General features: G+C 43.4%; 1 protein-coding gene across 2 annotated transcripts in view; it reads right to left on the bottom strand.

The window, feature by feature from the left end:
- Nucleotides 1–23,821, bottom strand: part of Dctd (dCMP deaminase) — a 56,975-nt gene that overhangs the window by 31,623 nt on the left and 1,531 nt on the right. The window contains exons 2-3 of one of the 2 annotated variants that reach the window (XM_041673799.1): nt 4,822–5,033; nt 4,231–4,328 (exon numbers count right to left, since the gene is read on the bottom strand). The gene's annotated coding sequence lies outside the window, so the exon portion shown is untranslated. The remainder of the gene's footprint in view (nt 1–4,230; nt 4,329–4,821; nt 5,034–23,821) is intronic. The other variant, XM_041673801.1, reaches the window with a different exon arrangement.

Below are 23,821 nucleotides of genomic sequence, written 5' to 3'. Positions count from 1 at the left end.
TAACTGTGCTGGTACATGCCTGTAATTTCAAGAGGCTCGAGGCAGGAGGATCATGAGTGTGAAACCACCCTGGGCTACTTAATTCATTTAAAGGCAGCCTAGGTTACATAGAAAGACTATCTCCAAGAGAGAGGACAAATAAAAATAACTGGAAGACAAAAGTTGTCCTACTCAATTCCTGGACAACTCAAAAAAAAAAAAAAAGATTTCCACTGGCAGGGATCCATTTTGCTTCTGGAATGAAACCCGGATGAAGAGCTGCACATACCATCTCTGCATCCTTTAAAGAGGAAACCCCTGTAAGTGTTCACACAACCATAGCTCCTGAGAATCATGGAGAGCCCGGCCGGCAAGCACGTATGCACACGTGCATGCGCACACACACACACACACACACACACACACACACAGCCTCATTCCAGCCTTGTCGAAATGCCAGAACTAATATTACCTTTCAATAGATGACTACTATTTTGTCACCCACACAAAAGCTATCCCATGCAATAAAGAAATAAGAGTATGAGGTAGCCCACCCTTCAGCCTCCAGGATTGGCGGAAGAAAGTGGCTGTACTTGGCTTAGAGACCGATAACTAAAAACTAAGCCTGGCTGCTGAAAACCAAGAATGGCTTTACAATTAGAGAGCAGTTCTTATCTCAGCTCCCACTCCCTGGATGTTTTCATAGTCATGAAACATCAGAGAAACCCAGAGGTGTGTTTTTCTCACAAGTCTTCGTTAATCACCTGTTTGCCAGTTTGCCCCTTGCTATTTTCATGCACCTATTGGTAATGGGCGAGAAAGCGAGTTCACATCTCAGAGCAGAAATCCATTGTGTTTGTAATAGCTACCATTCTAGAAGCTTCTAGGAACCGGGTACCGGCACAGAGGAAAAGAATTTCATTTTATAAAATGGTGGGAAATTCTATTAGTCATTTTTGTGGCATATTTTAAGTGGGTTATTATTAGATGGAGCTGACATTTCACGTGCAGAAATATTCTCTACTTGAGAGTCAAGTGTCATTCAAAAGAGGGAAAAATTATTTAGGATTTTTTTTTAAAAGAAAAAACATCAAAGAACCCCACTGAAAGCTTATCCTTCGAAACGCCTCCATCTGTGGAGGAGTCGTGGCTAGAGCTGATGTCTTTGATTTCTCTTTGATGCAAACACTAAGGCCATGATGGAATGACCTTGGGATATGTTCATAAGCACTGATCAGCAAAGCGAATTCGTCACTGTGTCCACAGCTAGACCCCAGCACTGATGGACGAAAGCCTAGCTGAAGGTCGGCATTAGTCATTCCCAAAGCATAGCACGGAGAGCTCCCCCCACCTCCATTCAACCTAGTAAAGACTCATCTTCCTGCTGTACGTCTGGATATTACAGCGGTACCCAGGATGCTTGAAGAGTTTTTCACTGCGTTTGCCTTTGCAAGTACATATTTGGCTCAGCAGAAGCTAAACATTTTAAGAGCACAGTAAGAAATAGGCCAGAAAACATCAAAGCTTTATAGCTTTTTTTGAGAGAGTTTGATGGTCTTGCTGGTACAACTCCCTATGATACGGTTCAGTTGTGATAACAATGGAAACTGTATCAGTGCAAACTGCTGATGAGACCATCAGAAAAAAATGTAGCCAAGGGTCTTTTAAACACATTTAAGAACTGTTCTTTTGAACTGTGCCTCTTAGCCTTGAAAAACCTCTTCAAGATTTTAAAGGGGCTTCGGCTGAACCGCCGAGCGAGAACCTGAAATTATCTCGTGCGCGGGAATCAATATCGAGCAATATTTTCTCTTTGAGAGAAATTCAATCTGACAGAAAAGAATAGGAGCAATAAGGAAGCTGGGGCCCTAGTGAAAATGCTTGCCTTCCAAAGATGCCGTAAAGCAGGACAAATGAGGTGATGTCACCAGAGGCAGAAAACCATAGTGACAGAATAAAATGTATCTGCGCATCAGAATACTTCATTATCACTACCACAGGTCACTAAGCTTCGCAGAGTGCATCCGTCAGCCTTGATGGCCATTTGTGAGCCGCTGCTGGAAGCTAGAGGGCGCAGCGCGCGGCGAGAAAATGCACCCCTCCACCCCCATCACAAGGACAGCAGAGTCCAAAGGAGGCCTGGGCACACAGCCCAGACTTTGTTAGTCTCAAAGTGCTCTCTAGTGGCCGGACGAACACAGAATGATCGTGGGCACAAGAGTCACTTCGGGGGAGGATTCAGAATTCTAGCATCCTGGAGAGACAAGTCCCTGTCTTTTCGTCTCCTGGATCCACGGGAACCACCGTCAAGTAAACTCGGGGGTTTCTGAAGATGGTATTACCAGCCGTCGGTTATTAAACTCAGCTGTTCTGCGCAGCATCCCAGGGACGTGTCAAATCAGTGGGAGAGGGTCTGGGTTGGAAGGGACGCCTGAACACTGCCAGGAGGCCCGTTAGTGCAAGGCAGTCCTTGGTAGAACTTAGTGGTGCCATCTCTCTGTGCTGTGCTCCAAGACCGTTTAAGGAAAAGAGAGAAGGTTCAAGACGGGTGCATTCCAGGCAGAGGCCCACACTCTGGTGCTCCTTCAATCCTCACAAGCACCGTGTTGTAGGAATCGTCTCCAGCACCTGCAACTCCCACGTTTAGGCAAAAGGTGACAAACTGCAGGTGGAGGGCCAGGGAGGAGCCGCAGGAAGTGGCAGGTGCTAGGGCCATATAAATGTCAGGTGTGTCCTAAGGCCTACTGGTGTCCTGTAAAAGCTGTGAAGGTGAAAAAAAGACAGTGGTGTGTCCAGAAGAACTTGGATACTGAAAGATGAGTTCCGTACGATGTTACCCCCCCCCCCACCCCGTGTGTGTGTTTGTGTGTGTGTGTCTGCAGGTGACTGCCAGGGCAAGTACACGCAGTGGCCATAGCAGGATATGAAATATCTTTCTCTATTGCTCTCTACCTTATTGATTGGATACAGCATCTCAACAGCAGCTGGAAGCTGGGCATTTTTGCTAGGATACCTTGCCAGTGAGTTCTCAGGATCCACCTGACTCCTCGCAGTGCGGAGGTTACAGGTACACAAGGCCATGCTCAGCTTTCTACACGGTGGATGAGGATTCAGGTTCAGGTCCTCATGTTGGCAGAGCAAGTTCTATTACTCACTGAGCTGTCTTCCTAGGCTCTCATTTTACCCATTTTATATTTATTTATTTTGTTTTTTTTTTTTAAGACAGGGTTCCTTTGTGCGGCCTTGGCTGTCCTGGAACTTTCTTTATAGTCCAGGCTCACTTCAGACTCACAGATATCCTCCTGCCTCTGCCTCCCGAGTGCTGGGATTAAAGGCGTGCACCACCACCACCACCCAGCTGATCATTTTAGAAGGTTAAAAAAAAACACGCTGGGCTCAAGGACCTCATGAAACCAGTAATGGGGTAACACACAAACCCAGTGGGCCTTGCTGGCCATAAGTCAGCCATAGTTTGCTGCAGGCCAGTGACAAGCAAATCAAATCTGGACACCACACCCGGGAAGTGGTGGCCTCAGCAACTGCTTTGGTCTGGGTATTTGTTCCCTCTGAAATGAATATTGGACTGTAATCCCCAAACAAGGCCTGGTGGCATGGGCCTGTAATCTCAGCTATTGAGGAAGTTGACTCAGGAGGATCTCAAGTTTGAGGACCGTCTGGACAACTTAGAGAAACCTTGCCTTCGAATGAGAAGTGAAAAGAGGGGTGAGGCTGTAGTTCAGCAACAGAGAACTGACCTAGCAAGCATGGAACCCAGATTCAACCCCCAGCCCTAAAAATGAAGGGATAAAAGAAATTAGGTTTAATCCACCAAGTTCTGGCAATGGTGTTTGGAGGTGACGTTTTGGGAAGTAGTTAAATCTGTTAGATGAGACCGTGACTGTGGGGTACTAGGGACCTTATGAAAGGGGGAGACTCAAGTTTGTCATCTTCCTGTCTTACTATGACATTCCCTGGGCTCCCTTGGGGTTCTGTAGAGGTCCCACTAATGAGAATGGCCTTGCCACATGCACCCATCCCGTCTTGAACTTCCCAGCTTTCACGATCACGAGCCGAATGGACTTTGATTTATCAGAAATGACTCCGCCTGACTGTTCTATGGCAGTAGCGCATGGACAGACAGACCAGCCAGTCCGCCTGTGGCCGATGTTCCACTGGGCATCATGGGTGCAACAGATCTGCTCCTGCCAGACACGCTAATTATTTTTTGTAAACAGAAAAAGAAAACCAAACCTAATAATATCTGTAGTCCTGGAGTGGCTAAGACAGCTCAGCAGGTTAGAAGTGTTTGTCACTCAAGCTTGACAAGGTGAGTTGGATGCCTGAGACTCCTATAAAGGTGGAAAGAAAGAAGTGACTTTATAAAGTTGTTTCCTGATCTCCACACAGGCACTGTGGCCATGCATGCCCCGCCCCACACATCGTATACATGTATGTACAATACAATAATAAATGATATAAAGTCATAATACCTATGACATTAGCACTTGAGAGGTGGTGGAAGAAGAAGCAGGGGTTCAAGGTTACCCAGATATATATATATATCGAGTTTGAGGCTACCTAGATTACATGAGACTCTGTCTGTGAAAATGAAAGTAAAAAGAAAGAAGAAAGGAAAAAGAGAAGTTCTATAGGGAAAGCTAGTCAACGGCAGGAATGAAAGAGAAAAGCCATTGCAGACTATGTCCAGTGGTCCTGGGAAAAGCACTCTGTGAGGCTGCAGCATTTCTGAAACAGATGGAAGACTTGATGCCATATGGTGGATGTATTAGAAATTCATGGAAACGTATATACAAAAGCCCTCCCAGGTGTCTGTCCAATCACCTTTAGCAGCAGGGAAATCCACCTAGCAGGAGTGACTTGTCAGAGCTGGACCTCCGGGAAGCCGGGGCTCCTGCTATCAGGGGTGTCAGGCACTCGTGCATCTGCAGTCTGAGCCGCACTTGGAAGCCACAAAGCCCAGGCGGGCAGACGGATGTCCGTTTTCTGACTTCTCTAGAGCTTACACCAACTTCTCCTTAGAGTTCTGACGCAACCTAGAAAAATAATGTGGACATTGTCATTTTGGGTTTTGGTAAAGCACTGTCCTCCCCACCTCTTTCTAGCCAGGAAGAGAAATGCACGCACGTGTGTGCACATGCGTGCACACACACACATATGCAAGCACGCATACACAATGAAAGGCAATATTGTATTTTCAGGGAGAAGGAGTTTGGTCCTCAGGGTAAACACACACAGGTACATGGCCTCTTTGTCTCTCCAGTGGGGGACATCAAGACCTACTAAGATGGAATGGGTCCCTCAAGGATCAGGAACTTCCCTCCTTTCAACCTACCGGATGTCCCTTTTGTCTGGTCCTGCTGGTCAGTGGATCAAGCCCTTGTGCAGCTATAGTTGTCATCTCCCACACTCTTTCGCTGTAACACCATCCCCCCCCCCGACACACACACTGGCTCAAGGGACAACACTCTGGGTCCCTGTTCTCACTTCTTGTCCTAACAGGAAGCAAACAGCAGCACCCATGCTTACAGAATAATTGCTTCCTGCCCCTCAATCTCTTGACATAAACTTCTTACTCCCTTGAATATTTTGTTTTGTTTTTGACAGAGAATAGCTTTACTGCAGTGTCTTCTTCCCTATTTGTTGTTCAAGCCGAGATCTGGACTTTTAACAGTTCAGACCTGCTTTCTATGGAAATCTCTAGCCTTTCCCCTGATTGCCCAAAGTCCCAGATCTAGATTTAACTGTGGAAAGAGACTGTGACTTTCCCCCGATCCAGAGATGTGGTTTGTACATGATTGAGGGCCAGAAGAATGTTAGAGGAATTCAAAATATTTTCTCTACAACATTCTAAAGGTACCTAGTAGCAATCTAATACCTATACAGCATCTGGTATGCATTGGTGAATAAAACAGACTGGGTAGATTGCCTTCAGCATGTATGGTAGCTTGAATGAGAATAGACCCCATAGACTCATCTATTTGAATGCTTGGTCCTAGGTTGGTAGAACTTGTTGACCGAGGCTTCTGTCCCACCTGGTCCTGCAGTCATTCAGTCCCAAGGAAACACACAGAAGTCTACACTGATTATAAACTGATTGGCCTATTAGCTCAGGTTTCTTAGTAACTCTTATAACTTATATTAGTCCATAATTCTTGTCTGTGTTAGCCACATGGCTTGGTACCTTTTTCGGCAAGGCAGTCACATCTTGCTTCCTCTGTGTCAGGGTGACAGCTGCAGACTGAAACGTCCCACTTCCCAGAATTCTCGTTGCCCCGCCTCTACTTCCTCTCTGGTCACCCTGCCTATACTTTTTGCCTGGCTACTGGCCAATCCGCATTTATTTAAAATACAAGTGACAGGGTACAGACCATTGTCCCACAGCAGGAACTGTTTGGGAAGGCTTAGGAGGTGTGACCTTTTGGAGGAGGTGTGTCAGTGGGGGCAAGGTTGGAAGTTTTTAAAGTTTATGCCATTCCCAGTTAGCTTTCTCTCACTGGGACTTGTAGACTGAAATTTGAGCTTTCCTCCAGCACCATGCCTGTCTGCTTGCTGTCAGGTTCCCTGCCATGAAAGTCATTAATTCTAATCCTCTGAAATGTTAAGTCCCCAATAAACTCTTTCTTCTATAACTTGCCTTGATCATGGTTTCTAATTATAGAAATAGGCAAGTAACTACAAGATCAGGGGAGAGATATCCTTATTGGGAAAACAGTTCATACTGCACTTTGACTTATAGAAAGGGTTGTAAAATAGGGAAGAGTTCCTTCTGGTACATGGAGGCTGAAGAGAACATGATTTCTTCCTGGCACAAAGTAGAATATCCAGAAAGATGTGTCATAATTAGGGTTTCAGTTGCTGTGAAGAGACACCATGACCACAACCTCACAGTTCAGAGATTTAGTCCATTATCATCATAGCAGGGCAAGGTGGCATGCAGGCAGACATGGCGCTGAAGATGGAGCTGAGAGTCCTGCATCTTGATCCACAGGTAACAGGAAGTGAACTGAACTGTGTGTAGCTTGAGCATAGAAGACCTCAAATCTCACCCCCACAGTGACATACTTCCTCCAACCAGGCACACCTACTTCAACAAGGCCACACCTAATAGTACCACTATTTATAGATCTATGGGAGCCAGTTGCATTCAAACTACCACAAGGTATAACAACAATCCAGAAGGAAGACAAGGCAATGGAACTAAAGAGGTGTAGGACTCAGACCATTGCATTGAGATTTGAGTATTCTCATAAGAGGGAGCCCACTGAAGGAAGGAATGGAACCATGAGAGGGCTGCATAGTGTACAGTTCTGAGAGAGAATCCAGCCACTGTAGAAAAACAGGAAAGAAGAGGACCAGATAGAAGACTGCTACAGATGTCCAACAAGACAGGATGTCCTGGTTCAGACAATTCTGAATGAGAATCCAGCCACTGTAAGAAGACAAGAGAGAAGAGGACCAGATATAAGATTGCTACAGATATCCAGCAAGACAGGATGTGCTGGTTCAGACCAGGTGGAGAGAGAAGAAATGGACAGAATGACTCCCACATCGCTGGCTTAAGCAACAGGTGGAATGGAGACTCAAGATTTTCTCTTTCCTCTTCTGGTTTTGTTTTTATTGTCATTTTTTTTTGTTCTCAAACACAGGCTCTCAATCTGTAGCCTGAGTTGGCCTGACCCTCACTGCATTGCTTATGCTATGCTAAAATACACAGCAGCCCTCCTGCCTAAGAATTACAGGTGTGAACCACCATGACAGAAAACAGTTTATCTTTTTTTATTTTATTATTTATTGAAACAAGTTCTCACATATTGGTTTCCACCTCAAGACCTCGAGCTTTTGATCTTCTTACCTCTCCTTCCAAGTGTTGGAATTAGAGGTGTAGGCCACCATACATGGTCTGCAAGGTGCTGGAGCTTAAGCTTAGGGTTCCACAAATACCAGACAAGTACTCTACCCACTGAACTATAACCCCCAGCCCTGCAAGATTCCATTTTCTCAGACAGGAAGAAAAATGCCTGGTCTATGGATGAAAGTCTATAGAGACCCCAAAACTCTGTTTAGAGAGGAGATTCTTTCAGATGCCATCAAGACACCTGAGTACAGTCCCCAAGTCAGCCTTCTCCCCATCCACATTTCCCACAGCCATCGACTCATAGCCACTGAAGTAGGCGTGAAAGTTTTGGGCACTGGATATAAAGGGAACTCTTGAAACAGCCCAGTGTGTAAGGAGATGGGTGAGTGGGATGCTCAAAGAGAAAGAAAGGGTGGCAAGGGGTGGTCCCAGCAAAAGTTGGCTTGTCGAGTTACTGCTGTTTGGGGGATTTTTATTATTGACATGTGTCAATAGGTTCGGGAACAATTAATAAATTACAGGACATGTTACCAAGAGTATTTCTGGAAGAAGTCAGCATCAATAAGACTCAAATAAGACAGTCAACCAGGAGGAGAAGAAGAGGTTACAGGGTGAATTGCTATAAAAAAAAAAATTCTTGTAATTATCTATCTTGGTCCTTTAACTCATAAAGACAGTGCTTCAAGAAATTCTATTCCTCTCTCCACAAAGCATTTACTTTTCTCACCTTTCAAAAGAAGGATTTATGAAAATGATTAACTTGGGGTCATAGACCCATTCCATGAGATCATAGCTGCAGGGTTAGCTTTAAGAGAGCAGGAGTCCTCGCCTGGACCAATCATCTTTAAAAATGTTGGTCTAGGGCTGGAGAGAGAACTCAGATATTAAGAGCATGTGCTATTCTTGCAGAAGACCTGGATTCAAGGCCCAACCTTCATATGATAGCTCACACCCATCTGTAGCTCCAGTTCCAGGGGATCTTATGCCCTCTTCTAACCCCCTCAGGGACCATTCACATGCACGCTGCACACACATATGTGCAAGTAAAACCTCAAACATATAAAATAAAGATATCTAAAAATAAATTTTAAAAAAGACTATTGATCCATATTTGACATTTGTAACTGGGTGGTTTCGTGTGTCAACTTGACACAAGCTAGAGTCATCAGAGGAAGGCGCCTCAGTTGAGGAAATGCTTTCCTTAAAATCCAGCTGTAAGGCATTTTCTCATTTAGTGATCAATGGGGGAGGGAGGGTGCAGACCATGGTGGGTGGTGCCATCCCTGGGATGGTGGTCCTGGGTTCTATAAGAAAAATAGATAGAGCAAGCCATGGGAAGCAAGCCAGTAAGAAGCACCCTTCCATGGCTTCTGCAACAGCTCCTGCCTCTGGGATTCTGCCCTATTTGAGTTCTGAACTGAATTTTTTCAGTGATGAATAGCAATGTGTAAGCCAAATAAACCCTTTCCTCCCCAACTTACCTTCTGGTCATGGTGTTTCGTAACAGCAATAGAAACCCTAACTAAGATACTATTTTTATTAAGAAATTCCAATGTTAGCTGGCTAATGGTGACACACACCTTTATTGCCAGCACTGGGGAGACACAGACAGGCAGATCTCTGAGTTTGAGGTCACCCTGGTCTACAAAGCAAGTTACAGGACAGCTAAAGCTACCTAGAGAAACCATGTCTCAGAAGAAAAGGGAGGGAGGGAGGAAGGGAGGGAGGGAGGGAGGGAGGGAGGGAGGGAGGGAGAGCGAGGGAGAAAAGGAGGGAAGGAGGGAGGAATTCTAATGTTAAAAGCTTTTCAGGGGCCTGAAAAGGTGAGTTGATGGATAAAAATGCTATGAGGGTCTGAGTTCAAATCCTCTATGTCCATGTAAAAATGCCAGGTGGGACTGTGCCCCCCCCATAATCTCACTGCTGGGAAGGAAGGGGGATACCTGAGGTAAATGGTCAGACAATCCAGCAAAGTGGCTCACAATTATTTATAATGAGATATGGTGCCCTCTGTGACATGCAGGCATGCATGCAGACAGAACACTGTATCCATAATAAATAAATTTATTTTAAAAAATTAATGTTCTAGAAATGTTGGAAATAAAAGCAATTTATAAAAATAATATGAATTTCTTACAAAACTGGTTTAAATACCCAAAAAGTTCATAAAGATACTATGTAAAATAAATAACAAGAAATCAAACGCCAAATATGTAGGTAGGTATATAGACAGACAGACAAATAGATATATAAATAATAGATAGATGATAACTAGATAGATAGATGAGAGATACCAGATAGATGATTACAAGGTAGATAATAGATGATAGATATATAGATTATAGATGGTAGATGTAAATAGATAGATAATAGATGATAACTAGATAGATGACAGATAGATCGATAACAGATAGATATACAGATGGATGGATGGATGGATGGATGGATGAATGGATGGATGAATATATAGAAAACCAAAACCATTACAAGGTAGATTAAAAGGGTTTGAAATAAATGAAGGAATTTACGCCATATTCATGGGCTGGAAGGTTCTGTAATGTAAGGATATAAGTTCTTCTTCATTGAAGTTTGGAGTGGATGCAGCGCCAATGAGAAGCCCAATACGACCTTCACCAATCTTGACAGACAGTTCTTTTTTCCCCTTCTCTTCCTCCTTTCTGCCCTTCCTTTTGCATAATTTCCCACTGACAGAGAAGAGGAATATATGCAGAACTGGATGTTGATGTGAACTTGTTTTCAATATACATATGCTGACAGATATTAGCTCTACCAAAATCGAGGATGTGGCAGATACCACTATTGATCTCCGTTCCCAGATCTTTCCAGGTGACAAACCTTGAGAATACAATATCCACATTTACATAGCTATTTCTAATCTCGTCAAATGTAGGTCCATTTAAACAGCAAAAGTCACCTGGGGAGAGAGAGAGCTCAGTCTGTAAGTTGCTTCCTGCATAAGCTTGATCACTTAGGTTAGATCCCCAGGACCCATGCACGAAAGCAGACATGGCAGTGCAGGGGTGTAATCCCAGCACAGGGAAGCAGAGACAAAGAAACGCTGGAGCTGCCTGACCAGCCAGCCTAGCTTAACTGGAGAGCCCAAGGGTCCCACTGAGAGACCTTCTCTCAAGAGCGAAAGGGATGGCACCTGAGGGAAGACACAGGAGATTGGTTTCTGGGCTACAGGTCCACCTCTGTACGCACAATCGCACAAACACACACACCCAATCACAAAGCTCAAAATAAGTAACAATAGTAATTGAATACACTCCACTGAGTAAAACGGGAAAGTAAAATGGGAAAAACTGTTATAACTTGAAAGCATATCAAAGACAGAGGGGAATGTGCTTCATTCCAAAGCGTGATCCCAGGGCCACCTGATAATCAGTGGATCTCAATCTTCTTAATGCTGCAACCTTTTAATAGAGTTCCTCATGGCGTGGTGACCTCCAACCAATAAAATTATTTTTATTTTTATTTTGTTGCCACTTTATAATGGTAATTTACTGTTAAATTATATAAAATACTGTTATGAATTGTAAGACTTGTAATAAGTTTCTGATATGCAGGACAGCTGATATGAGACCCACAGGTTGAGAACAGCTGAGAAGCCAGTGGTGGACTTCACAGTTAGAAGTCTGACAGACACTGCATGAATCAACTTGTCGATGTTGTTATCACTGTTTGTGGCGAACCCTGAAACCCTGGCCTGTGTGAGAGGATGCGATGCAGGCGCTGACACTGGTTCTGTGATATTTCTACCAAGAACAGATAACCCAAATCTAAACAAGATCCAACAAGGACGGATCTATGTCGCTGGGCAGTTGACAGAGCGGCTAGACTGTAGTCGTCACGTGCAGTCAAGAACACAGCGTTCAGGGAACAGCTGAGGAAGCTGTTCTTGACTGATAAAGAACAGAGACACGAAAGCCCTCAGCTGAGTCCTTGGAACAACTGGTGAGGCTGGCTGACAATCAAATCCCAGAGCTGAATTCCTGATTTGGCTGGCTGTGGGTTATACAAGGGTGTCCTTGGTAGAAATACATTGAAATGCCCAAGAGTGACTACACAACCTACTCCAAAATGGCTCAGAAAACAGTTGTTTCTGTTCCGTACTTGAAACTTTTCTTTGAGCTTGAAATTGTTTGAACATTAAAAGAATTAAACTAAATTAAAATACCTATGGCAGTGTAAACACCCAAGAAGAGCCAAGGTGCAGTCAAAGGAGAACGAGTCGGGATTAGTTGTGCTACTGAACATCAGGAGTTATTAAGGATGCTAACAAGGACCATGTGGTACTTAATGGCACGCAGGTAGAGGAATGGACTAATGGAGCAGGAGAGAGCACACGTAAACAGGCCCACTTTAAATGGAAACTTCCTAAATTGCTAGTTAGTGCTGCCGAACGGTGGGGAAGAAGAGCACAGAGCGCTGGGTTAATTAGAAGACCATATGGGAAGAGTTAAACCCTGGGTACTACCAAGCACGGGCACGAAAATTAAATCCAGGTGGGTTGCGGAGCCAATGCGAAAAGTGAGCAATAAAGTAGAACTTTCTGAAGTGGCGGAAATGTTCTCGGATTAATTCTACGCTACCTAATGCACTTAGACACTCATTGTATATGGCTCATGGATTTACTGTCAACAGAAATCATCCGGTATGGGCGGCGGCTCTGCGTTGGACAGCACAGGTTTTCAAAGTCATCGGAGAAAATGACTTCATGATTTGGTCTTAGGAAAATATTTTTGAAAATAAGAGATAATTAAGTGAAAATGATACACTGTACTTCATTAAAATGAAGAATGTTCTGGGACCAACAAAATGACTCAGCAAATAAAGGTGCTTGCCTGGCTACCTACATTTAATCCCCCAGAAGCCAGAGAAAGGCAGAAGGAGAGCAATGATCCACAAAACTGTTCCCTAACCTCCACAGAAGAATTTTGGTTTTTTTTATTAAAAGAATGGAGGGCACAACAGAGCAAAGAAAAAGCATATTACATAACTGATTCAGGACTTCATTCAGATCTACAAAGAAGTCTTCCAAAATGATCAGAAAAAGATAGTCTACTCAAACCAAACCAAACCCACTCGGGATATTTTAGTAGCAACCTTACAAAGGGCGATATGAAATGGTATATAGAATATATACTATAGTCAGTAGTCTCATCAAGGAAATGAGAATTAGAAATCCAATCACATGACGCTGTCCTGATAGACTGACTAAAATGAGAAGAGTGACAGTAGGGAGGGTGGACTTGCATGAGCAGAAGCTGGCCACTCTCGTGTGTCAGAGGTGCGAGTGGCCCCTTGGGGCTATTTTGGACAACTGTTTGGCCTTACCTGATACACTGAATATGTAGTAACCCCTATGACCCAGAAATTTCATTTCTAGCCATATCCACATAAGCAAAAGCACACACATGCCGAGAAACATGTTTAAGAAGAGCTCTTCTCAGAGCAAATGGGTGGAACTAGAAAACATCATTTTGAGTGAGGTAACCCAGACCTAGAAAGACAATTATCATAAGTGACTCACTCATAAGTGGTTTTTAAACATAACAATTCCAGAGAACCTAGGCAACAATGAGGACCCTAATCTACATGGGAAGTAGGAAAAGACAAGATCTCCTGAGTAAACTGAGAGCATGGGAACCTTGGGAGAGGGTTGAAGGGGAAGGGAGAGACAGGGAGGGGAGCAGAGAAAAATGTAGAGCTCAATAAAAACAAAAAGAATAGCTCTTCTCATTATTATTTATAATTGTGTGGAATAGAAAATAACCCACAAGTATCTATCAACAATAAAATGGTAACCAAGGGTTGGGGAGACGACTTAGAAGTCAAGAGTGCATACTGCCCTCACAGAGGACCTGAATTTGGTGCCCAGCACCCATGGTGGGTGGCTCACAACCATCTGCAATTCTAGCCCCAGGGGATTCGATGCCTGTTTTTTTTTTTTTGTTTGTTTTTGTTTTTGTTTTTTTTTTTTGTTTTTTGAGACAGGGTTTCTCTGTGGCTTTGGAGCCTGTCCTGGAACTAGCTCTGTAGACCAGGCTGGTCTCGAACTCACAGAGATCCGCCTGCCTCTGCCTCCCGAGTGCTGGGATTAAAGGCGTGCGCCACCATCGCCCGGCGCCTGGTTTTTTTTTTTTCTTGGTCTCTATGGGCATTGCACTCATATGTACAGACCTTCCCTTCTATGTACACACACAACTAAAAATAAAATCTTTTAAAAGCTAAAGAAAAGATTGCTATATTAATGCAGCACAGTATTATATAGCAATAAAGATTAATGAGTCACTGACTCATCAGGCAGCATGGTTAAGCATTATGTAGAGCAGAGAAAACTGACCCAGATAGATAGTAGATTCTACATCATTAAGCCCACCTTTCCTTCTGTGCTCTGCCTTTTTCTGCCTCCTCCCCACCTTTCTCTCTCTCTCTCTCTCTCTCTCTCTCTCTCTCTCAAAAAATTGCAAGTGAGGAAGAGGAAGGACCACACCTTCTCATAGCATTAGTTCTGACTGGTTCTCAGTTATTCCTCCATCACTGCATCTTGTTAGAGGTCCGAGTTTCACCTCCACAGTGTCTCTCCCTTTGTCTTTTAAATGTTAACAATTCCAGCTTCTTTCCTAGGTTTCATCATCCCTGGAGGCGATGATTGTGTCCTAAACTTGGTGTCTTCATGGATCTCTTTTTGTATCCACAGTTCTTCAACACCCAATTAGAAATCATTATATTAACTTATTTTTGAAGTTTAGGGTATAGCTCAGTTGGTATAGTGCTGGCCTGGCACACACGAGCCCCTAAAATCAACCCTCAGCAGGGGAAAAAAAAATCTACTAAACTAACTGGTATGATGTCTACAAATTGACTCTAAATCTCAAAATAATAGCATGATTCCATATATATAAAATTCAAAAGCAGGCAAAACTAGCGGGATCTTTAGGGAGAAAAAGGGGGTCTCTGCATTGGAAAGATATGGAGTGAGCTGTCTCCGGGGAAGCTGGCTGAGTCCTTTTTGCTGACTTCGATGCTGATGACACAGTGTGCCCCTACATGATTAATTCATCGAGAGGCTTGTTCATGCTGGGCAGTTTTCAGTGTGTAGTTTCCTTTTTAAACTTTAATAATAACATTTTAAAATTACGTGTCTGCTAGTTTTAGAAAGAAGAGGGGCTCCCGAAATGAAAAAATAGCATCTTGTACATGTGTTATCTCCTAGTAAAGACTTCTGGCCAGTATCAGGAGCCATGTCACTTACATGATAAAGAGTCCCAAGCTCAGAGATCCCAAATTGACCAAAATGAAATATCAACTGGAAGTTTTCATTTCTCACACATATTGAGGCCTAAGAGCCATTAACAGTGACTGTGTGTGTGTGTGTGTGTCTATTGGACATTCACTACAGGGATGACATAGGTTATAGAAATGAACGTTCATCAGATGTTATGGAACAAATATAAGGCTGAATCCACATGCAAGGAGAATATAAAGCCTGTCACACCCCTATGAAAACATGCATTAGATTTATCACATTCTCATAGGTGAGGGTTGTCTTGTCACAACATTCTACCAACTACTAACAGAGCTGAAATAGCAAGGGATTTCATGATCAGCTTCCATCCCTTATTGAAGTAAACACTAGAGATCTCGAAAGTGATTTGGACCACATGACAGTTCTTGACTCTGGATCTCTGAAAACAATGGGCATACGCAAAGACATGGTTTCCATATGATTTCTAGACAGTTCACTGTCTGGTGTGGGAAGTCCTTCTGTATATGTGTTGCTTTCATTGCTTAATGAATAAAGAAGCTGCCTTGGCCTGTGATAGGGCAGAGTAGAGCTAGGCAGGGGAAAACTAAACTGAGTGCTGGGAGAAAGAAGGTAGAGTTGAGAGAAGTCATACAGCCATCATTGGGGACAGGCGTGCCAGAACTTTACCCAGTAAGTCACAGCCACGTGGTGATACACAGGTTAATAAAAATGGGTTAATTTATATAAGAACTAGCCAATAAGAACCTAAAGCTAATAGGCCAAGCAGTGATTTAAATAATATTGTTTCTGGGTGATTATTTTGTGGCCTAGGCAGCTGGAAACAAACAAGCACCCTCCTACTTGACTATATCCATGTAAAATAAAAGTTTAACACAGCTTCTTGGTCTATTTGCTAGAAACAAGCAGAGGCATTATTCCTTTAAGAGAGGTCTTCCTGACTCAGCAGTAGGAAACAAACACGTGGTTTTGAAGCAGCTGCTTTCTGCGCTGTGCTGCTAGCAGAAACTCTGACTCTTTCAGGAGGTCCAGCTAGGGAACATCTAAATGGGGTTTATGAACAGACTGCTATAATTTGCTTAATAGCAGCTTAGACTGTCTGTGACCCGACCCTGGATCTGGGGCAGAGAAAATAGTTCTCAGAGGCAGTGAATGGACCTCTGCCATGTTGGACTGGGTGGAGCCAAAAGGCATAGCAGTCTTAGTCCTAATAATGCTGCTTCACATCTTAAAAAGCACTCCTAGGGGGACTGGAGAGATGGCTCAGAGGTTAAGAGCATTGCCTGCTCTTCCAAAGGTTCTGAGTTCAATTCCCAGCAACCACATGGTGGCTCACAACCATCTGTAATGGGGTCTGGTGCCCTCTTCTGGCCTGCAGGCATATACACAGACAGAATATTGTATACATAATAAATAAATATATTTAAAAAAAAACACTCCTGGACAGAAAAGGATTTCAGATACAAGATAGGACATATTCAGAAATAAAAGACCTCTAAATGAGACACCGTGTGTTTAAAAAATGTATGTAGTCTTGGGAGAGAGAAGAAAAAGGGTAAAGAGACAGTAAGTGTAATATAAAAGAGTACAGACAGTCATAGATTAAAGGAGTAAAGATAATAAAATAAATATTAAACTTGTAGAAAAATTAATAGAGTAAGAAAAACAAGCCACATAAACATGGATATACACAGAGAGTCTAAATTATGTATATTATTGTGTTTTCTTTAACTTTTGACTGTTAATGAGCTAAACACAGAGAGACATTTCATTGTACAGGCTGCTAAGCTAAACCAACATATATATATTTTAGAGGTATTTTGACTTCAGAATTTGGGTCTAAAGATTGTTGGTTTGGAAAAGAGGTTCTGCTTTTATTTCCACAGAAGATGAGAACCTATGGATTTCATTCAGACTACCGTGGTTTGATAAACCAAGACTACCTGAAATGTCTCTGTGAAATGCCCCCCCCCCACCAAAATACTTCAACCAACAAAAAGCAGGAAGCAGTTTGGAGAGAAATATGCCCAAATTCTCAAATACTATTTATAAATGTTTGTTTACATTTAAAGGGGGTATACTAGAGATATGAATGATTTGCATTGGTATGGATCTTGGTCTATTGATACAAATTGTAGGTCAATCTTAATGTATTTCTGCTTTTGATTAAGGTATTGTATTTGTGCAGCTCATTTAAAAATGTAATGTATAATTAAGAAATACAGGTTAATAGACAGTTATCTATAATAGCCCAGTTTGTGGTCATGTTAGTTATACTTTCTAGATATATAGAGATATATTTCAGTTAGATAGGGATTCTTCAAATCTTTCAAAGACCTTCAGAATATGGCACTTAAAATGTTTAAGAGCTTAGGACTTTTCATGACAATGAGACACATCTGCTCCTGGCAGTACCAATCTAATTCAAGAGGATGATGGGCATTGAAGAGGTTCCTTATGGAGTTTGTAGCCATTTGTAGCCTCTTGCCTGGACTGCTTGATGTTATGCTGTATAAACTGGACTATAGGACCCACAGAAAAATGACTGCTTGTTCCAGGACAGGCTCCAAAGCCACAGAGAAACCCTGTCTCAAAAAAACAAAAAAAAAAAAAAGAAGAAAGAAAGAAAGAAAGAAAAGAAAAATGACTGCTGAAGCTGCCTAAGGAAGATAAGATAGTCCTTTGGGGTTTCTGCTTTATGAAAGAGATTGCCAGACATTCTGCAGGACACATAAGAAAGTGACTGAAAAACTGCCAATATAGGTGAAACTGTCTTTGAACAAAATTTCCTGCTTCATGGGAAAGTCTGAAAGATACTATGGGCCTGTGGGCTGAATATGAATGCTCCAACATTACAGAAGAACTTTGGGTGACTGTCAAGACAGCAAAATGTCTCTGTCAATTCTAGAATTTTGGAAGTTGCTTACAATGCACTTCCTGTTTACTTAGGTAATATTATATCCTTCTGGAGTCTTTGATGGAGTTGAAAAATAGAGTTACAGTTTTCCTCAGTTATGATAAAAGATAAAGTAGATATAAATATTGTAACTATAATTCTTTTTTTTTTGTTTTTGATTTTTTGAGACAGGGTTTCTCCATAGCTTTTGGTTCCTGTCCTGGAACTAGCTCTTCTAGACCAGGCTGGCCTCGAACTCACAGAGATCCGCCTGCCTCTGCCTCCCAAGTGCCACCACCACCCGGCTTGTAACTATAATTCTTGCTTGATAACTGCTTTGTTGTATATAATTTTACTATGTTAAAGTTAAAACCTTCTTTTTAATTTAAACAGAAAAGGAGAAATGATGTGCAAAATCCTTCTGTGTATGTGTTGCTTTTATTGGTTAATTAATAAAGAAGCTGCCGTGGCCTCTGATAGGGCAGAGTAGAGCTAGATGGGGGGAGGGGAAAATTAAACTGAATGCTGGGAGAAAGAAGGCGGAGTCGAGAGAAGCTGCCACCAGGGACAGATGTGCTGGAAATTTACCTGGTAAGCCACCTCCATGTGGCAATACACAGATTAATCGAAATGGGTTAATTTAAGATTTAAGAACTAGCCCATAAAAAACTAGAGCTAAGCCGGGCGGTGGTGGCGCATGCCTTTAATCCCAGCACTCGGGAGGCAGAGGCAGGCGGATTTCTGTGAGTTCGAGACCAGCCTGGTCTACAGAGCTAGTTCCAGGACAGGCTCCAAAGCCACAGAGAAACCCTGTCTCGAAAAAAAAAAAAACAAAAAAACAAACAAACAAAAAAAAAAACTAGAGCTAATAGGACAAGCAGTGATTTAAATAATATAGTTTATGAGTGATTATTTTGTGGTCTGGGCAGCCAGAAACAAAGAAGCGGCCTCTTACTACACTCTGTCTTACATCTGTAAACTTCCCAGGCATCTGTAGATTCTTGTAATCAGGATTTGTCCTGCAGAATTTCTACAGTTGGTAGAAATCTTAACTCCCGGAGCAGGTAGGGTCTTTGAGGTTTACTGGCTGACTTGCTCTGGATGCCTCAGAATGAGGAGACACTAACAAAAGAGCAGGCAGAGTCTCCCATTCTAGTTCTATTCCTAGCCATAACGGGAACCTGACTCCTTTATAGAATTATCTTCCCAGTATAGGCTTCTGACTTCTCTATAATATTACAAAGTTTATTATTACTATAACCATTGTTGTCATGGGGCAAGAGGTAAACTGAAGAAGCCTCAAAGAATTTGGATTACATTTCAAAACTGAGACTTGTGTCATCAACTGTGATAATCGCTGAAAATCTACCAGGGTTTTCTCTGACAATAACACACATTGTGTTGAATTCTTTGTTATTTCAGCCATCACACGGAGGATTATGTCTGAGGGAAATAATGAGTTTAGTAATCACATAAAAATCAGTATGACACATGCTAAGTGCTACTTCAGTACTAAGGTCTGATGCCAACAAAAATTAATAATTGTGTGCTTTTACGTTATTGTAAACTGACATGTGACATGCTCACCTCTGAAGCTTCCTGTGCCTGGCAGAGAGTAAGCACCATAGGTGTGGCTTGGAGGTCATAAAGTTGATGGTGGCAGAGTCTGTTTATGCAGCAAGTTACACGGACTTTTCAAGGAAGTGGTTCACCCTTTACATGACTTAATAGTCTTACCCCCCACCCCGAGACAGATAGATAGATAGATAGATAGATAGATAGATAGATAGATAGAGGCCCTAGTTTCATTCTGTTGCTGTGATAAATATCACGACCAACAGAAAATTAGGATTTTTATTCGGATTTCACAGTCCATCGCTGAGAGAAGTTGGGGCAGCAACTGAAGCAGAAACTGTGGAGGAACGCCGCTTACTGGCTCACTCCCTGGCTCATGCTCAGTTAGCCTTACATACAGTCTAGACTTACCTGCCTACGGATGGTGCTGCCCACAGGAGGTTGCACCCTCCTACATAAATTACCAATCAGGACAGTGATTCTAGTTTGTGTCAAGTGGATGCTAAAAGTTCACCAGAATGCAAATTGATTAAAAAAGTTTTTTATTACGTGTGCCTTTCGTCAGAAACTTAAAGTACCTTTGTCTATTTACTAATCACACCTTACCCCACCTTCCTGGTAAACTATCCTTGTAGATATCCTCCCTTCCCGGAATCTGCAAAACTAACATGCTATAGCAGACACATATCAGAAACACTTTGACTTGTGAAAATCGTCATTGTCACTAACTTGGCTGAGCACTTTATGTGAGGTAGCAATTGCTTATCACAAAACTCAGTAGGGATGTTGTTAGTCACAGTTTTCAGATTAGCAAATTGAGGTTAGAGAAGTTAAGATATGCATCCCAGACCACATGAATAGGTAGCAGAGCCTGAAGCCCTTCTGCTTCCATGGGGATTCGGTGGATCCAGGCCACATATGGTAGTGAATGCTTTTAATCCCAGCACTTGGGAGGCAGAAGCAAGCAGATCTCTCAGAGTTCCAGACCAGCCAATACCACATAATGAAATTATGTCTCAGACAGGGTATGGAAATGGGGGATGGAACTCCATAGAGAAGGGATAGCGCCACGTTCCAGGCCTCTCCCTTGAGCCACGCAGCATCCATCAGTACCACTTTCTCCTCCTCCTCCTGCTCTCTGCACTAACCCTCATACCCAGCCTCAGCTTGCCGTCTTGACAGCGGCATTATCTACACAAATGATGCCTACCCAACACTCCTGCCAATCAGTGACTTGGCTCCCCTGGGAGCTACGGGTTAACCCTTTCCTTTCCCCCTACTTTACTATTGCCCTCCCTTTATGTGACTGTACACAGATGACTCCTAGCCACAAACTCTTAGTGTCAACGCCACCTGGTCAGGGACTTCTACCATGTCCCACCTTTATTGTGCAGAGACTGCTTCACCTCTGAGCCTCCTCTGGCCTGTCCCTTTCTCTGCATTTCTCCCTTAGATTAGAATCTGTGAGCCATCATTTTAGCACTGCAGTTCCTGCCTCCCTTCATCACAGTCACCTGGAGATGAACAGATGCCCACCAGCCCCGTTGTCTGCACCCAGAACTGTGCCAGAATCATGCAACTGACTGACTGCCTTGGCCCTCGCTTTAACATCCATGATTCCACACCACGAATGGGCGTCCGTCCTAACACAACAACCCAACGAGATAGGTGGCAGACAGGGTGAAGATGATTATCTGAGCAAATGATGGAAAATTGAGAGTACTGGCCACTCTCCTTGGCTTTGGCCAGACTCTCAGCACGCCAGCCCATAAAGATTATTGTCTTTCAATCTTTGTTTACTACTGGGCAAAAAAACTAAGTGTGCTGTTTGAACAGTCCCCTTCCCCAGAGAAGGTTTGTTCTAGCAAATGATGTAGATCTTGTGTCTTTGCCACTGTCCACGAGGTGATTTCATTCCAGGAATCGCCGCCAATCTCACTGGTCTGCCGTTTTCCACTACAGCGTGAAGAAGCCAGAACAGGGCTATTGCAGCTCGGTTTCTCACACCGCTGGATTGACTGCCTCTGTACAAACTGATATGAAGGAAGCAAGAGAAGCTATAGAAAACAGAAAGGGGGCCAGAGTCAAATATTATGGGCTGTCAGTCCCAACGAGGGTCATCTATCTGGTGGGTGCTTCACCTAGCAGAAACTGAAAAGTGTGAGTCAGTACTTACATGGTCCTCAGGTGTTCCTAAGACTCCCCCAAGAATCACTCACTTTGCCATGGTCTTGACTGTGCAGGAGAAAACCACAAAGATGAACTCTATCAGGAAGGCAAAAGGGCAGAATAAAGAGAGAGGAAGTCTCCGAGAAGAGCGGTAGACCCTGAATGACATCATGAGAACCTTTCTCAAGACAGGGTTTCTTGGTGTAGCATTGGAGCCTGTACGGGAACTCCCTCTGTAAATCAGGCTGGCCTCGAACTCACATAGACTAGCCTGCCTCTGCTTCAGAATGCTGGGATTAAAGGTATGTGCCACCTCTGCCTGGCTCCATGTCCTTTAATATAGGCTGCCACCCAAAGGTGTGGCCCAGATTCAGGATGGGTCTTCTGATCTCAAGTGATTCCAATTTACAGTGGGCTTTTGCCTTTGTTGGGGTTTCTGTTGCTGTGAAGAGACACCAGGACTGAGGCAACTCTTATAAAAGAAAGCATTTAATTGGAGGCTTGCTTACAGCTTCAAAAGGTTAGTCCGGAACCAGAATGGTGAGAAACACAGCAGCCTACAGACAGGCATAGTGCTGGAGCAGTAGCGGAAAGCCTTACATCCTGATCCACAGGCAGCAACAGGCAGAGAGAAAGAGGGAGAGACAGACAGACAGACAGACAGACAGAGACAGGGAGAGACAGAGACAGATAAAGACAGAGAGCACCTGGGCCTGGAGTGAGCTTTTGAAACCTCAAAGCCCACCACTAGTGATATACCTCCTCCAACAAGGCCACGCCTCCTCCAACAAGGCCACACCTCCTCCAACAAGGCCACACCTTCTCATTCTTCCCTGACATCTCATCAATTTAGGACTAAGCATGCAAATATATGAGCCCATGGTGCCGATCTCATTTAAACCCCCAGTTTGCCCTCCTCAAATTACCTAGTTCAGAAAGACCCCTCACAATTGTGCCTTGCAACTTAGGTTTTAGGTGATTCTAGATGTAGTCATGTAGTCATGACAACTAAGATTGGCCATCACAGGCTCCCCTGAACCCGTGCTTCTAAGACAACTTCCAAATGAGGACTAGGGCTCGAATCCTCACCTTAGCTGTGTTCTCATGACTGCTTACAGGTGATGAAGAAAATCAGACAAGCACCGGCTTAGCCGGTTAGTTGGCCAATCCTCATTATCAACTGGAATCACCCGGTTCTGACATGCCTGTCAGAACGTTTTCTGAGAGGTTAAACCAAAGAGACAAAACCCATTCTTAATGTGGTGTAGTTCCATCCAATGGGTTGCGGTTTGAGACTGAATTAAAAGGGGGAAAGGAGGAAGCCAACTGAGTGCCAGTATCTCGCTGTCATGCCTCTCCTGCTGTGATGGACTATGCCCTCAAGCTGTAAGCCAAAATAGCTCTTCCTCCCTAAGGTAGCATTTTGTCAGATATTTAATCAGGCGAGCAAAGTGTACATCACCAATCATGTGCCAAGCAGGCAATGGGAAGTACACAGTACCACCTAGGAGGTTTTATTCCCCTAAATCTTCATGCAGACTGATAAAGCAACTGTGACCAAATACACAAAATGATGGCTCTAGGTTAAAATTGTACGCCCACCAGTATAAAATAGTTAGTTTTCTGTTGCTTCACCGAGACAACTTACAGAAGGAAGCTTCATTTAGGCTCATGGTTCCGGAAGTTTAGAGTCCGTAAGTGGTGGAACAGCATAGCAACAGGCAGGCGTGGTAACTGAGACAGGAAGCGGGGAACTGACACCCTCAACTATGAGCATAAAGCCAAGAGAGTGAACTGGGAATGGCATGAGGCCTTTAATCTCAAAGCCTGCCCCCCCCCCCCCCCCCCCGTGACAGTCTTCCTCTAACAGGGCGGTACCATTTAAGTTCCCAAACAGTGCCACCAACCGAGGACCTAGTGCTCAAATCCCCAAGTCTACAAAGGACACTTCTTATTCAAAATACTACAAACATTTCATATTTTTTGTTTTTCTGATTATTTTTTTTAAAACAACAAGGCGGGGGAACCAACC

The sequence above is a fragment of the Microtus oregoni genome, unplaced genomic scaffold (genome assembly GCF_018167655.1).
Source record: "Microtus oregoni isolate MIOR12 unplaced genomic scaffold, Mior012 000024F_ref0000369, whole genome shotgun sequence".
Classification (NCBI taxonomy): domain Eukaryota; kingdom Metazoa; phylum Chordata; class Mammalia; order Rodentia; family Cricetidae; genus Microtus; species Microtus oregoni.
This window is presented reverse-complemented; position numbering and strand designations above follow the sequence as displayed.